Raw genomic sequence first — 13,750 nt, forward strand, 5'->3', positions numbered from 1 at the left:
TAATTTCATATAGTTTTTAGTATATTCTAGTTAGTTTTTAGTTTATTTCCATTAGTTTTTAGGAAAAATTCATATTTCTGGACTTTACTATGAGTTGTGTGTTTTTCTATAATTTTAGGTATTTTTCTGGCTGAAATTGAGGGAGCTGAGCAAAAATCTGATTCAGGCTGAAAAAGGACTGCTGATGCTGTTGGATTCTGACCTCCCTGCACTCAAAGTGGATTTTCTGGAGCTACAGAAATCAAAATGGCGCGCTTCTAATTGCGTTGGAAAGTAGACATCCAGGGCTTTCCAGAAATATATAATAGTCCATACTTTGCTCAAGGATAGATGACTTAAACTGGCGATCAACGCCAGTTCTCTGCCCAATTCTGGCGTCCAGCGCCAGAAAAGGATTAAAAATTGGAGTTCAACGCCAGAAATGGATCCAAACCTGGCGTTGAACACCCAAAACAGCCGTATACACGTGAATTGTTTAAGTCTCAGCCCCAGCACACACCAAGTGGGCCCCAGAAGTGGATCTCTGCACCACCCAAGCATAGTTTACTCATTTTTGTAAACCTAGGCTACTAGTTTAGTATTTAAACAACTTTTAGAGACTTATTTTGTATCTCATGACATTTTAGATCTAAACTTTGTACTCTTTGATGGCATGAGTCTCTAAACTCCATTGTTGGGGGTGAGGAGCTCTGCTGTGTCTCGATGAATTAATGCAAGTATTTCTGTATTCCATTCAAACATGCGTGTTCCTATCTAAGATATCCATTCGTGCCTAATTATGGAGAAGGTGATGATCAGTGACACTCATCACCTTCCTCAATCCATGAACGTGTGTCTGACAATCACCTCCGTTCTACATCAGATTGAATGAATATCTCTTAGATTCCTTAATCAGAGTCTCCGTGGTATAAGCTAGATTGATGGCGGCATTCATGAGAATCCGGAAAGTCTAAACCTTGTCTGTGGTATTCCGAGTAGGATTCAAGGATTGAATGACTGTGACGAGCTTCAAACTCGCGAGTGCTGGGCATAGTGACAGACGTAAAAGGAGGGTGAATCCTATTCCAGCATGATCGGGAACCTCAGATGATTAGCCGTGCTGTGATAGAGCATTTGGACCTTTTTCACAAGAGGAGGGGATGTAACCATTGACAACGGTGATGCCCTAACACACAGCTTGCCATAGAAGGATGTGCGTGCGTGAATCAGAGGACAAAGGAAAGCAGAGATTCAGAAGACAAAGCATCTCCAAAACTCCAACATATTCTCCATTACTGCATAACAAGTAACCTTTAACCCATGCTCTCTTATTTATTCGCAATTCAACTGATAAATACAATTGACTTCCTGACTAAGAATTGCAAGATAACCATAGATTGCTTCAAATAAACAATCTCCGTGGGATTCGACCCTTACTCACGTAAGGTATTACTTGGACGACCCAGTGCACTTGCTGGTTAGTGGTACGAGTTGTGAAAAGTGTGATTCACAATTCGTGCACCAGAGGCAGAAAAGAACGATAATCTCTTTGTGGATTGAACACCTTTGCTATTAGTCTAACAAATGGTTCGTCAGGGTCAAAATGAGCATTATATAGTGGATAATCGAAAGATCTACTATAGTGTATATACATGTGGGCACGCGGTTTTTTCCAAATAATGGGTCGATCTCTAAGCGAGTCTCCAAACACGTGTTCCTCTGGTAGCTCAACAAATAGCACTCCGTGGGCTATAGTTATGTCTGACTCTTCTATCTATGAGGACATAGGGAAGGGAAGGGATGAGAACCTACGTGGTTCCCAATATGGTGACATCCCAAAAACACATCTCTCTCGTGAAACTTAGACTTCTGGTCCTATAATTTTTATTTTCAGTTTACTTAGTCTTAGGTACTATACTAAATTTCTTCGCTCCTCTCCGTACTTGCGGGATCTGACATAACTTTTCTTGGCATCTTCCTTTGGGGTTCATACTGTCTGAAAACTACTATTCCTAGGTTATCCACCTTATTCATGATTTTACGTAATAGAATACAGACACAAAACGTGATACAAACAAATTTGCACTAAATAATTAGCACAAACAAACGGAATAGACAGTAAATATTCACAATCAAATGTGCAAGTAATATGATGCATGCCTGTCCCTAGTGTAGACCATAAGCTCACGTGTCGATTGTTTATCCGCATCCCAACGTTACTCGAGATTACGCTTGGATATGGTTTCTAAACACAGTCAGTAATGCAATTCAAAGGTATGCGCCTAGAAGAGAAACAACTTTCTCAATAAGCGTCCCTATCCCACACGTTTCTCTTTCTCACCAGATAATTTGCTCTGGTTCATCGAAGTGAACCTCACCCATTCTCACCAGACAGTCTGCTCATCGAGGCTATGACTAATTCATGTCTATCCCACATGTTTTTCCCTCTCACCAGATGATTCGTATTGGTTCTGTCGGAGTAAACTTCACCCCTTCTAACCAGATAGCCCGCTCTAGGTCCATCGAGGCTATTGATAAGTCATCATCTATTCAATTGTGGTCCTCCCCAGAATATTCAAGTTTAGCCAATACATTCATCGTGACCAAGGACTCTTCTCCCAACCAATATATTTTTCCTGGTTGGAAATCTTTGCCTAGGCAATAAAATATGTTCCACACCATATTTTATTAGTTCGAGGACTCTCTCTCACTGAGTACTTGATTAGTGAGGTTATCTATCCGCCGATGTTACCTTAGTAGGACTTATACAGCTTCTTGGAACTATCCTTTACTTCCAATATCTTTATATTATTATTTCATTAACAAACTTATACTCCCAATTGTTTTCTTAACTTACTTGGCTTAATGCCTCCTTGACGACCAGATTTTGTACTAAAACTAAAAATATTAAATGAATTCGGAATCGTACAAATTTTATATCCGCACGTGCGTATCGAACTAAAATTTCTTAAGATTTAAGAATCACATTTTTTTTGGATTTTAGAACAAATCTAGTGATAAAAAAAATCGTGACTATTCTTTAGTTTTATAACCTAGTACATTTTTTATTTACAAAGTGGATATACATCACTAAAAGTTCACATACGACTCATACGAGACTTTTTCTTTATCTGCTACAGAGATCCTATTATTTAATTTAGTTTTAGTTCCAGGACAATCGGATTAAGATTAAATTTTAACTTAATTTTCAAAGTTCAACTACTCGTTGCAAAAGAAAAACGAAAACAACAGGTAGTAGTAATTTTATAAAACTCATGAAAAATCCAATTGTAATCGAATGTCTTTCAAATTTGGAGGAAATATACTAGACATGCCTAAGTTTCAATCACAACAAGTTTCAAATTAATATCAGATCATATGAGGAAGATATACAACTGGGAATATGATTTTGTTTTAAAAACAACTTTTCTAAAATTTCAGTAAGGTAGTCATACTCCCATTTGCATATTTAATTCTCCTAGATCAGCATTTGATCTGAAATTTGAACTGGGTATTCTAAACATGAAGGGATTTAAAATTGTTGTTGGTTCCAATTCAAACTCTTATCAGAATTTAAAGTTAGATAGATTAGAAGTTGTTGCCCCAGTAACCCGAAAATAGATCATTCTGCATAAACCACCGATTTTCAAAGATTTATTCCTCCCAATCTACTCATCGATAAATTCTAAAATTTCTATGGGATAATCTATACACACTCAAGTTTGACAAAAAAATAATTTTACCAAAAACTACTGTATAGATTGCTCCCAAAATTTTATATAGATTCATGTCAAATCTGCTGAATTTCTATAACAAGCAGTTCAACAACCTCATATAGTCATATACTAAATCTTGTATCTAAGCTTTTAACCTTTCTAAAACCACACTTATAACTTTTTTTTAGTTAACCAATGTTACTACAACCATTAGCACAACTCCAAGAGCTCCGATTCATCAATTCAACAATATACAAGTGCATGTACATAATAGTTTGTTCAATTTCTACTATATCAAAAAACAATTTTAATCATGCACTGATCATCATCCAATTACATAATCAAACAGCAATCATCACTTTTAAATACCATTACAATCAGGAATATCTGGCTATCCTAATCCTTTACTCGTTGATGTCAATTTTCTGATGAGTTCTTGATCTAATTCTCCTTCTCGATCAACCACACCGAAAGCATCAATAATCAAATTTTCCTATCATCATGGCCTTAGTAGCCGAATTCATAATCATAAAGGAAAGAAGATGAAAAGCTCACCTTCTTGATCTTGAGGGTTCGGTTGATGTGAGGAACTAGGAAAATTATGAAGAGTTTCTTGAACTAAAAGGAAGAACAATGATGGAGTTACACAATGAAGCTAGGAACCGAATTGATTAAGGGAAGGAGAATTGAAGCTTGCTTACCTATTGATGGAGTCTTGGCAGCAAGGGATGATGGTGGAAGAAGAGAATTGAGCTCCTCGAGCACCTAAGGAAGATTAGTGTTCGAAGATGATTGCATGAACATAGCTCTCTTTTCTTCCTTCCTCTCCTCCTCGATACTACTCTCCCTTCACCTGCCTCTCTTCTTTTCCTTAACAAAGCTACTTCATATTGTGTATATATAGGAAATGAAGTGGAGTCTAGGTGTAAAATATGCATGCATGTCTTCGTTGATCATGTATGAGGAAGTGGTAACACTTGTGTTTAGCTTTAAATGCTAAGTGCTCACTAAGCTTTTTAACCATGTGGTGTATTCATGGTTAGTGATTTGCTTCCTCGATGATTAGGAGCAGAAAGGAGTGATGTTATAATCATGATCATGGTTGGCTTGATGGTGGTTTAAAAAGGTTAAGGGTTCGGTCAACAAAGGGAGAAAAAAGGTGGAATTTGGTTCATGATTAACTAATATTAATGATATATCTATACTTCTTTTTAATTTATTCATTATATGATTAATTAAAGAGGTGGTGATCAACTTGTGATAATAATTATTCCATAGAATAATTAATTCTAACGATAATTTTCAATTACCGAGTCTCGCTGTTAGAAATTTATAAGAAAATTATAACTTGGCGAGTAAAGTCTAACTGTAACTTCTTTTAAATTTATGATCATGAGAATAAGATTGATAAGGTGTGATGACAAATGTGGAAGATAGAAAGTTGTGGCTTTATAATGAAAAAACTGATTTGATTATGAAGGAGTAGAGTTGGTTTGGTTCGGTTCAAGTTTGGTTTAATTAAGCTAGGTATGTTGGTTCATTATGTGGCTTCATGAATTTTGGTTGAGATAACCTCCTTGATGTTTTGGTTAAATTGCCAAAAAAAGAAGAACACGGTTTAATGATTATACTGTAAGATTATTGTTTTCAAATTGTATCAGTTTAAACAACCAGTAATAGAGAAATTGATAGCAGAGAGTATCTTGGTTCCAAATCATATCTAGAACACCTTAACAAGGTTAAATCAATCAAGAAAAAATAGTAGTAAAGTTTCTATAGATGAATTTAACTCGGTGATCAAATTTATCGTTATCGGTATGATTTTTGGTTTAGGAGACGCTTTTATTTCTCATGGCATATCTATTCTTTTCGCTTATCTAATCTAAATCTGCCTTATAATATATGATAAGGTGATTCTCGAAAATTTATTGAATGCTCACTATAAAATTTTTGAGAATAAATAAACAGGGTATTACAAATATAAAAATGAAGAAGAAATTCATATGAAAAAAGTACAAAAATTTTTCAAAAGTAAATACACAATTTTTCAAAGAGAATCAAATAAAAAATAAAAATTTATTGACGATAAATATGTAACACCCTACCACATAGAGCTTTACACCTAGGATGTAAAACAGAGGTGGCAAGGCGCTACGACCTCTAAAATAAAATACATACGTATAATAGCAGAAAGAATATAATAAACTAGGAGTCTTGAAAAAAATGGGTAAACAAATTTCGCAAAATAAAAAGCACATCGCTCGAGGAAAGAATTACTTGCGTGCTAGGAAACCTAAAGGTTCAAGATAAGAATAGATGAAAGAGTAACAAGAGTGCCAAGGATACAGTGAAACTAGCTCCTAACTCAGCCTGCGAAGCCAAGGCTGGCCTATATATATTGTAAAACAGAGGTGGCAAGGCGCTACGACCTCTAAAATAAAATACATATGTATAATAGCAGAAAGAATATAATAAACTAGGAGTCTTGAAAAAAATGGGTAAACAAATTTCGCAAAATAAAAAGCACATCGCTCGAGGAAAGAATTACTTGCGTGCTAGGAAACCTAAAGGTTCAAGATAAGAATAGATGAAAGAGTAACAAGAGTGCCAAGGATACAGTGAAACTAGCTCCTGACTCAGCCTGCGAAGCCAAGGCTGGCCTATATATATATATATATATATATATATATATATATATATATATATATATATATATATATATATATATATATATATACATAAGTATCCGAATATCCAAATTACGGAAACAAAACCCTAACTCTTCTGCAACCTTTAGTAGGAACAAATAAACAAGTTTCTTGGAGAGCAAGCTAAGTACATAAGTATATATATATATATATATATATATATATATATATATATACAAACAGTAAACCCAAAATAACCCAGGATTACTCCGCTTCAAGATTCCAAACGTCTAGCGAGGAGCCTTTCGACCTGCATCTAAAAACAACATAGTATGGGGGTGAGAACCAGAGGTTCTCAACATGGTAAAAGTGCCACACGTATAATAAATAAGGTATTGGGAATGCCAGAGGGAATCTTAAAACTCCGTTATCACAATTGCAGAACTTAATTTCTAAGTAAAAGCCATAAATAGGGGTAGTGTTCTAAGTGCACTATAATATTTTGTCTTAAACTTAACACCTAACACTCAACCCATTCACCATTCCTCCGTCCCTCCGTCTTCCATAAATTCAGCAGAGACAAGCAACCAAACAAATTCACGCACAAGTAATAAGCAGATAGTGCATATAGCAAGAATAGTAGGTAACAGGATATATATGTTCAATTAGGCAATCCCAGATAATGCATAGCAATCACACAAACAAATGCACATGATGCATGCCTGTCCTATGGCTAATAAGGTTCATCTATCGGTTATCCAGCCAACCCGACAAGTTCGAAAACCTTAGACTGTCCCCCGTCGCGCATCCCCAAGAGTCTATGCATAGATTTCTCAATCAATTATCATTTAAATTACTCAATGGGGGCTATCCATACCCGGGAATTTATATGTGCCTGGTCACCCTTACGATGTAGGGTCAACAGAGTATCGAGATTCAACCTGGAACACATGGTGGCAAGCCACGGTTTTGTTACCCAGAGAATCTCGTATCTCAGATATCATCATAAGCCATTTCATATTTATAGTCATTATTTAATCATCCATCAAAGCCATGGCATATTAACTTCATTCTTTAACCACTTTTCTTTCACACTTTTCATCACATTTACCTCTTTCTTCACTTCCAAGTTATCCTAAATTTCTAACTTTATTTATCTACTGGACTTGGTACTATACTTTAAGTCTTAAAAGGTAGAAAATAGAGATTTAGAAGTGGAAATTTGATTTAAAACAGCCAAAATCCGGTTTTGCAGCAGGCAGTGGTCACGCGTACGCGTACGCGTGAGTCAGGCGTATACGTGATCATGCGTATTAGCTTTTCACGCGCGTGCATTTTTTCTCGCGCATGCGTCGCTAAAATGCCACGCCACGCGTACGCATGGATGGACGTTTTCCCAAAATGCATAATGCCAGAAAGCTGCATAACCAGTTTCATACGCCAACTTTTCATCGCCCATAACTTGCTCTACAAAATTCCGTTTTTCACAAAATTGATATCGTTTAAAAGCTTGTAAAACCATCTTTCATTTGAAATAAACCACATTTTCATCCAATATTTGAGGAGCAAGTTATGGACTTCCAAAGTTCACCAAAATTCACTTTTTACCAAATTATATCCAACCCTCATTTGCACCAATTCATATTTCTTACCATCAAATCTTGCACCTCCATCATGTATCAAGTTCCATGTTATTAATCCTATCCACTAACACTTCAATATTCACACCAATTCATAAAACCCATACTTTATTCAAAGAATCCACCCTTTCCAACCATAATTTCCATGTTAAAATTCACTAATTCATTAACTTCATTCCTTAATAACAAATTATAATTCACCTTCAACTAACTAACCAAGCCATAACCACTAAATTCCATTAACTCATATCAACATCATCATCAACCCATCATTAATAATTAATTATAATCACACATATTCAACAACACCAACAACCTATATTCATAAATTCCAATACAAGCTCAATCATAAATATATCCTACATCATCACACAACTAATCATTTCATACATTTAACATTTCAACTTAACCTAAGGTTCTCTAGCCTAAGTTTTCACAAAACCTTATATGTTAAACACGCGAAACCTAAACCATACCTTGGCCGATCACTTTTTTCAATCCAAGGCAGCCTCACAAGCTATAAAACAGCCCTTCAAGCCTAGAGTAAGTAGCCACAAACTTAGTGTCAATCACCACCAAGCCTCCAAAGATCCACCTTTCAAGTTCAATGCTCATATACAAACTTAATTCACACCTAACACACATATACATCCAAATTCAGATTTTTACATAATGAAATTAAGATTAAATTAGGGTTTAGGTGGTCCTTACCACACCCATATGCGTAGTGACTCAAGCCCAATAAGCTCCGGAAGCTAAATCGAATCTAAAACACCGATTTTGGCAAGATTTCATCACAAGAGCTTAATTTCACAAATAGAAAGGGGGAATGAAAATATGAAATGAAATTTAGGCTTACACATGAAATTAATCCAATAGCAATGTAGAGCTCGACGTGCAGGACGCGTGACCGCGAACGGTGCGGCGATCGGAGCTCGAACGGAGAAGTTACGGCGTTTGGAAATTGAGACAAGGGTTTCGTCCCTTCCTTTCTTCTTCCTGCGTCTAGCACCGCTTCTGCTATGTTCTTAGAAGAGAAAATTTAGCTCATTTATATGCTGGGCTGGTTGGGCCCACGGGCCCGATTTGGATTCGGTCCAACCGGTTCGGCTCATCCGGTCTAATTTCGGACCAAACTTTTCGAAATTATTATCAAAATTCTCGTTTTAAAAAGCTCTATCCTATTTTGATATTAGTTTTACATTTTTAATTTTTTAATTAAAATTCAATTTATTGACTAATTATTTACCAATTTTAGCGAGTTTACAAAATATATATATTATGTGATGATAAACACAAAATCTTTTTGAAAGTAAATATAATTTTTTTAAAATATAAAAATTTATTGAGAAAAACACAAAAACTTTATGAGAATAAATATATAAATTATTTGAAAGTATAACTTTGGAACAGAAACAAAGAAAAAAATAACAAAAGTTTATTGACAATAAACACATAAAATTTGTGGTGATAAACACAAAATTCCAGTTATACTTTTGTGTTTTTTAAGTTACATTATTTGTTATTAAACAAAAAATTTTGTGTTCTTTTTGTTATTAAAAGTTGTGTGTGATTTTTTGTGTTATTCGGTTAAAAAATTTGCACAATGTAAATCAATTTTTATGTTATTCAATGGGATAAGTATGATTTTGGTCCCTAACGTTGAGGGCCAGAATCAAAATCGTCCCTCTTGTAATTTTCGAATTAAAATCGTCATTAAAGTTTTTTTTGGTATTAAAATCGTCCTTTTTAATAAAATTTTTTGTTTTATTCCTAAACTACCCCTATTCCTATTTTAATAATAAAAATTATAAAATTAAAAAAAAAAGAAAACGCATAATAATGCGTTGGGGGTGGAAGAAGAAAAGGGTATACGAAGGGGGAGGGGAGGGGAGGGGAGGGGAAGGGAAGGGGGAAGGGGGACGGCGCCGGGGAGCCTTCGTGGTCGCCACCATGACCTCGTCGTCGCCGCCGCCTCCTCCAAAACTCTGATGATGATGACGATGAAAGGGGAAGGGAAGCCGTCGTCCCGCCGCCGCAGTCTCGCCGTCTCGCCGCTGCCTCTCTTCTGTCCAGATCTCTTCTTTGTGCTTTGAATTTCTGATTTGGATTTTTGTTTCTCTGTTTTAAATTTGTTAATTTGTTACTTGAATTTATGTTTCTCTATTTCTGTTTCTGTTTGGGGGTGGGGGGAAGGGGAGGCGGGGAGGGGGGTGACGCGGGGTGGGGGTGGGGGTGCTGGGAAGGGAAGACGGGGAGAAGGGTGACGCGGGGTGGGAGTGGGGGGGTGCTGGGAAGGGAAGACAGGGGAGGGGGGTGACGCGGGGTGGGGGTAGGGGTGCTGGGAAGGGGAGACAGAGAGGGGGGTGACCGCGGGGTGGGGGAAGGGAAAACGGGGAGGGGGTGACGCGGGGTAGGGGTGGGGGTGCTGGGAAGGGAAGACGGGGAAGGGGGTGACGCAGGGTGGGGGTGGCGGTGCTGGGAAGGGGAGACGGAGAGGGGGGGTGACCGCGAGGTGGGGGGGAAGGGAAAACAGGGAGAGGGGTGACCGCGGGGTGGGGGGGAAGGGAAAACGGGGAGAAGGGTGACGCGGGGTAGGGGTGGGGGCGGGGGTGCTGGGAAGGGGAGACGGGGAGGGGGAGGAGGACGGCGGCGGCGTTAGTGGTGGTATTGGTGGTGCTGGTGGTGGTGTATGTTGGTGTTGGTGGAGGTTGTGGTGTTGGTGGTGGTGGTGGTGGTGGAAGTAATTATGTTGGTAGTGGTGAGGGTATTTTTGTCCAAAAAAAAAGGACGATTTTAATACAAAAAGAAACTTTAATGATGATTTTAATTTGAAAATTACAAGAGGGAGGATTTCGATTCTGGCACTCAACGTTAGGGACCAAAATCGTACTTATCCCTTATTCAATTGACAATTTTTTGTTATTCAACTAAAATTCTTATAATTTTAAATAATTTTTTTTATTTTTCTTACTTATTACATAACTAAGATTTATACAATTTAATACTATTTTTACAGTTATGCTACACATACAAGCTTTTTTGGCTTACAAGTCCTATAAGTTGGGCTAAGCCCAACGAAACACACGCGCGTTTTACTCTCCCCACTCGAGCGTAAAGACACGCGCCTCAGTAAACCGTTTCCAAAGCGCGCTACTCAACATTATGAACGACTCTTCTTCTTCTTCGTCAATCAAAATCCCATCCCTCAAGAATGAAGCCACATTCGAAACCAACCACAACTCTGAAGAAACTTTCAAACTCCTCGCCAAAAGTAGACGAAATCAACAAGAAAACTTCCAAATCTCCATAAAAAAATACCAAAAAGAAAGAAGAAACATTATTCAAGGTACTGTTTCACTGTTCTTCTAGGTTTTTCAGATTTTTTTTCTGATTTCGAATACGAAGCATTATATCGTCGTATTTCTCTCTCTGTTTCACTGTTCTTAGTTTAGATTTGATGTTACAGTTTTGATGAAACTGTTCAAGGCGTTTATGCTATTTTACGTACTTCTAGTGAATGGTTTAAAGTGTGTTTTCATAAGTTTTTATGCATGTTTTGTGCATGTTTGCATGTTTTGGAAGTGAGTTTGTATACATATAAACTTTGTATTGTATTTCAAGTTAAATCATTTTTGGCTGTATATGGGCGATGTTTGGGTGTATATGTCGGAATTCGAATGTGAATGGTGCTTCCAGTGGCATTTTGAACTTAAATATCATTCTAAATTCATATAATGTCATGTAATCCAAAAAAATAGAGGTGTATGGGACTGATATATATATTAAAAATATTGAAGTGTAACTGGTACTGTTGTACTTGTGCTTGACTTTGTAGTATCATTGTATGCATGTTTAGTTGAGTTGAATATCATTTTGAACTTATTTAATTTCGTGTAATCGAAAAAATAATAAATGTATATAGGACTGGATTTGGGTGTATCAGAATGGTATTTGGGTGTACGTGGTAGGTATTTGGGTGTATGTGTCTAATACTTGCCAGGTATTTTTATCTATTGACAGTATTTCTTATTCCTTACAGTAAAAATGACAACCAAGAGGCAAGGTGAAAAAAAAATACAATGTAAGCACATATATATATATATATATATATATATATATATATCTTAGAACAAATCAATTATTCCTAATGTAAATATAGGTTATTTAAATGACTCTCATTTTTCTTTGTTTACAGCAAACCAAAGACTTGAAATGTACCACGAGATTATTGAGTGAAAAGTTTGGAAAGATGAGCGAGCCAAAGAAAGTAATCATTCACAAATTGGGATTTGGTGTCCAATTTTTAAGATGGACAAAATAACGGAGGGAAACTGGGGCGCCCATGTGCTCAATTTCATCATCAAAGGCATAACCAATTACCGTCTGAAAAAGAAAAAATCAATTGAAGGCTGCCTCTATGCCTTGATAATAGTCTATTTCCATCTAACAAAATACACAGATAAGAAGGGAGAAGCAATCGCTGTACTGCCCTGGGTTAGCAACTGGAATAGAGAGCTGCTGATTGCAAGGATGAGAGCATAAATAGAAGGTCGTCATATGGTAACTGAACAGAATATGTCCTCTAATTTGGGTGTATTTTATTTATGTAGATGGTGTAAAATAATGTTTCTACTGTTTCAGGGCAACGTCAAAAAGGCGGAAACGAAAAAGAAGTTGAAGGAAATGAAAGAAAATGAAAAGAAAGAAAAAACAAAAAACAAAAAATAAGAAGGCAAGTTCATCCGAGAGTGATCCATCGGAGAGTGAACTTGATTTTTCCTCTGAGTCTGAGTCTGAAGAAAACTTAGAGGAACCAAGAAGGAAACAACCCACCAGGACGGCCAAAAAGTAAGTAATATTTTTTGGTGTATTTTGTCAACTTTAGGGTGTTTTTTGCTAATGATTAGTTTGCCTTCCAGAATGGAATCCAGAAAAAAGAAGCAGATTTTGGAAGATTCCACTTCAGAAAGTGAAACTGAATCCAATTATGAGTAAGATTCTGAAATTATCATCACTTTCTTTTTTTATTATCAAAATTTGATGTATTAATAGAGTGTTTCTCATTTAATTTCAAAAGTGAACAACCGTCACCAATTAGAAAACAAAAATCAAAGAAAAAAATTCAGACTCCCCCCCCAGAAAGTATGCACTGCTTTCGAGAGTATTTTATCATCAATTTTGTTGTATTTGTCTGATTCATAATTTTTTGATTTTCAGGATGCAATCCAAAAAGAGAAAGCAGATAGTTGAGGATTCATTTTCTGAAGAACAAATTCAATCCTATGATGTGTAAGATACTTTGTAAAGCTATCTTACACTTTGTAATCAAAATTATATTTTGTTAACATGTTCTTTTGAATGTACTGTCAGAACTGATATTAGAACTGAAGTAATACAAGAATTCTTTAAGAGAATCAAAAAAGAAGAAAACCAATGAAAAGGCTGCTGCACAGGGGTATGTTGAATTTAGGTGTATATTACCCTTTTTAAGGTGTTTTGGTTGCTAATAATTGTTCTTGCTTTCCCAGGAAGAAGAAAGCTGGGGTCCCATCAACGGAAGGCCACTATAACTCAACAGAAACGTAAGATCCTTTATTTGATAGAATTTTGATATCCTGATTTAACTAAATTGTATTTTTACTAAATGATGTTTATTTTATGCTTATAATGCCGGAGGTGAACTTAGGAAGCGAGAGTGATCCTTTGTTTCAAGGATAAACAGATCAAAGCAGTGTAAATAAACCTGGGAATAGCATGTAATTTC

Source organism: Arachis ipaensis, chromosome B4 (genome assembly GCF_059453495.1).
Source record: "Arachis ipaensis isolate K30076 ecotype BB chromosome B4, ASM5945349v1, whole genome shotgun sequence".
Taxonomy (NCBI): Eukaryota; Viridiplantae; Streptophyta; class Magnoliopsida; order Fabales; family Fabaceae; genus Arachis; species Arachis ipaensis.